Source organism: Amblyomma maculatum, chromosome 6, assembly GCF_055883805.1.
Source record: "Amblyomma maculatum isolate TAMU_Amacu chromosome 6, ASM5588380v1, whole genome shotgun sequence".
Taxonomy (NCBI): domain Eukaryota; kingdom Metazoa; phylum Arthropoda; class Arachnida; order Ixodida; family Ixodidae; genus Amblyomma; species Amblyomma maculatum.
In genome coordinates this window covers 105,273,781-105,278,246 of record NC_139349.1, presented here as the reverse complement: position 1 = coordinate 105,278,246, position 4,466 = coordinate 105,273,781, and positions in this window count along the sequence as shown.

Sequence of the window (4,466 nt, the reverse complement as noted above, 5' to 3'; positions counted from 1 at the left end):
ATTTGGGCACAACGCTACACGACGGCAAAGTTTGCTGATATGTCCTTCACATTTACATTTTTCTTTTTTGAGCTAACGAAGCATAATCTTTGCCGCCGACACAGTTTTCTCCGCGTTAATCCGCAGCGCACGGAGAGCTAGAAGTCGTTCTTCCAGAAATGATGAGAGATGGATGATCTCAGCAGCATCTGAGAGATTGATGCCAAGGCACGCTTTTTCCAGAGTGCCACAGTTGTTCCTCCATGCAGTGCACTCCTGCCAGCAACGTCCGAAACCCACATGTCTGTGGGACCCTCCCGCCGTCAGCCGCGCACTGCTGGCCGCCTTGACGGTACACAGAAGACCCGGGGTGTGGGTGGGGATGCGGAGAAGGAGAAGAAAGGGGTCCGGAAGGCCACGGGGAACGGAAAGACGACCTTTGCGGTACCATGCATGCTCCTTCACGAAAAGTCCGCTGGCCTTCCGCCAGAAGACCGCGGTCGCGCCTTGGGGTCCGCAGGGGAGGCGACAATTGGACGTTCCCCCGGGTCTGTTTTCCGCAAGCCGGCCTTCTGATCGATGGGGCAGCGGTGGCGGCGGCCGCCGGGCCAGAGAGCAACAGCAAACGGTAGCCCCCCCCCCCACCCCCCCCCCCCCCCCCCCCCCCCCTCGCGGACCTTTTTCCCGCCACCCGACTGCCGCCGCCGTCGACCCCAGAGCTGCCGTCGCCGTTGCTGCATGCTCCTTCTCCTGCTTCTGCTACTGCTGGCGTGCCTGATTCCCGGAACCCCGGCGATGCCGTGAAAGGAGACGCCCGGCGATGTCTGGGCTCCGGAATTTTCTCAGGACAGAAAAAATGAAGTCACAGGAGGGCCGGCACTGCGCCTGCATATACAAGTCAGCATTTCCCAGGCTTGTTCATCAACACCCGCACATGCTGTCCGGGGTTGCTGTGGTGTCTATGTCTTTGCTAGAATCGCGGGTTCAGGATCGAGGTCTCCAGAGGTTCATCGTCACCGCTTTATCCGAGCAGGACGTTCAGTTCAGTTCAGTCGTTCAGTCGTGTCCGACTCTTCGTGACCCTATGGACCATTTCACGCCACGCTTTCCGGTCTCTCACTATCTTCCTAACATCACATAACTTCATCTGCAGTGCCTCGAGGATGCCATCTAACCATCGCGTTCGCTGCCTACCCCTTCTCCGGCGACCGTCAACCTTTCCCAACATCAAATCTTTCTCCAGCGACTCCTCTCTTCTCATCAGATGACCAAAGTAGCTGAGTTTTAACTTTAGAATTTGACCCTCCAATGAGCAGTCAGGGTTTATGGTCGACAATATCGACTGATTTGATCTTCTGGCAGTCCAAGGAACTCTCAAGAGTCTTCGCCAGCACCACAATTCAAACGCGTCAATTCTTCGGCGGTCAGCCTTTTTCACAGTCCAACTCTCGCATCCATACATCACAACTGGAAAGACCATGGCACGAGTTATACGGATCTTGGTTGGCAGACTAATGTCTCTGCTCTTTACTAGGCGGTCAAGGCTAACCATTGCTCTCTTTCCCAGAAGCAGGCGTCTCCTAATTTCATGGCTGCAGTCTCCTTCCGAGGTAATCTTGGAGCCCAAGAAGAAAAAATCTGTCACAGCTTCCACTTCTTGTCCATTGATGCTCCAGGACTTGATAGGGCAAGACGCCATGATCTTTGTCTTTTTGATGTTCAGTTTAAGCCCAAACTTCTCACTCTCTTCTTGTACGCGCATCAGAAGTCTCTTGAGTTCCACTTCACTTTCTGCCATTAAAGTGGTATCATCCGCATATCTAAGGTTGTTGATACGTTTTCCAGCAATCTTCACTCCATATGAAGACTCGTCCAGACCGGCCTTCCTCATGATGCACTCTGCATATAGGTTAAATAGGCAGGGCGACAGTATGCAGCCTTGCCTCACTCCTTTCTCAATCGGAAACCAATCGGTAAGACCATGCCCAGTTCTGACTGTGGCCTCTTGTCCTTCACACAGGTTCCTGAGGATACAGATGAGGTGAATTGGAACTCCCATCTCTTGGAGAGCTTGCCACAATCTGCTGTGATCTACGCAGTCAAACGCTTTCGCATAATCAATAAAGCAGAAGTAGATGGGTTTCTGGAACTCTCTTGCTTTTTCCATGATCCAGCGGAGGTTGGCAATTTGGTCTCTAGTTCATCTGCCCTTGCGAAACCCAGCTTGCACGTCCGGAAGCTCCCGATCCACATACTGCTGCAGCCTACCTTGGAGGATTTTCAACATCACCTTGCTAGCATGCGAAATAAGCGCGATCGTGCGGTAGTTGGAACAATCTTTGGCACTGCCTTTCTTTGGAATGGGGATGTAAACTGACCTCCTCCAATCCTGTGGCCACTGCAGGGTTGTCCAAATCTTCTGACATAATGTATGCAGAATGCTAACAGCGTCATGGTTGAGGTTTTGAAGCAACTCAGCTGGATAGCCATCACTTCCGCTGGCTTTCTTCTTAGCAAGACTGGCTAAGGCCCATTCAACTTCACTCTTCAGGATGCCCGGCTCGAGATCAGTAATCACAACCGTCTTATGTTGGGTTTGCACATTCGGGTCCTTCTTGTACAGTTCTACTGTGTATTCCTGCCACCTCTTCTTTATCTCTGAGGCTTCAGTGAGGTCCTTGCCTCGTTTATCCTTTATCACGCCCAGCTTAGCACAGAAGCTTCCTTTGATATCTTTGATTGTCTTGTACAGAGCTCTTGTGTTCCTTAATTGGCTGTTGTCCTCAACAGCTTGGCACTGTATGTTCAGGAAGGCATTCTTATCTCTCCTTGCTATTTTCTGAAAATCCGCATTGAGAACCTTGTATCTTTCTCTTTCCCCCATAACTTTTGTCATCCTCCTTTCCTCAGCTATTTGCAAAGCCTCTTCAGATAGCCAGTTTGCTTTCTTGCATTTCTTTTGCTTTGGAACTACCTTAGTAGCAACTTCTTGTATTATATCACGAACATCAGTCCACATCTCTTCGGGCTCTCTGTCTTCTAGATCTAATTCTTGAAATCGATTGCTCACTTCCACAGCATATTCTAATGGAATTTGATCCAGATCATACCTGAAAGGCCTTCTAGTTTTCTGAGTTTTCCTCAATCGAAGCTTAATTTTGGCAACAAGAAGCTGATGATCGGTGCCACAATCGGCCCCAGGCCTTGTTTTTACTGCTTGTATAGCGCTTCTCCATCTCTGCCGGCAAAGAATATAATCGATCTGATTCCTGTACAGACCGTCCGGTGAAGTCCATGTGTACAGGCGCCTCTTGTGCTGTTGAAAATGAGTATTCGCTATGGTCAGGTTGTTTTCTTGACAAAACTCTACTAGCCTCTGTCCAGCTTCATTTGACTCGCCAAGACCGAACTTGCCTACAATTCCGGCACTGAAGTCGGCATGATCATCAGCTCCCGAGGTGCTGCACTGAAAAAAGATGCCCTTGAAATCGGAGCACTTCAATATTATTACCAGTTGCGAAACTTCCCATAGCGCCCATGTGTATATATATAAAAACGGCGGTTCTGATTGGTCGAAATTCGAGTGTTTACGTATGATGCATCTGTGCCTGCGGTGGCCTGTGGTCTTTGGAGTGTGACCAAGTTGGAAGCTAATCTTTGATATATGGACGATCATCTGGTAACAAAATCAGTTGAAGAGGTGCAGTAGCGAAAATTCTGAAACTTGACAGCCACAGAGCTAATTAGGACATAAAAGAAAACGAAAAGAAAGAAAAAACGCTTTTCAGGAGGCAAACGACAATTGAAAACAGCTGCTATTGGCCGCTCCTGACACAATCTTCAAACATCCAAAATGTGCGTACTTAAACTAGTCAATTTTGGAGCGGAGTTTCACAACTGTATGATCAAAAAGCTCTGTATTTGGTGAAGCCATTCCGTGTCGGAATTCCTCTTAATCTCAGGAGTCGATAAACTGAAACTTGGCCATAGTTGTATACCAGAAGAAGTTCTATAGTTTTGGCTGTAGTAAGGGCATTTCGCAAGAATGAAACAAAAAGTGTTCAATTGTGGCACCGTATTTGGGATGAGAAAAAGCTCCATAAAACTGACGTCTTGCTCTTCTCCCGTGTGCTGCCCAATAAAACTCTTAAACACGCACAGTGCAGTGTGTCTGTACCTTTATGGAGAAAACATCGGCCATTATCTACCTTTTTTTCATGAAGGGAAATTCAAGTGAAGTTTATCGACCATATATCCTCCATGGGGTTATCAAACCAATCTTACGCAAATCGATCTACGTCCAGCAACGCTGCAAAGAAATATAAGAATAATTTGAAAGGTAATTTCTGACAATATTCTTTGCTTAGCAGGAGACACACTCCTTGATACCAGAGACGCTCTTATATGCGCCAACCGGGTGACGAGCGTGACAGTGACCGAGATAGAGATAATAAAGGAGGAATTACTGATACCAAGTGAGATACACA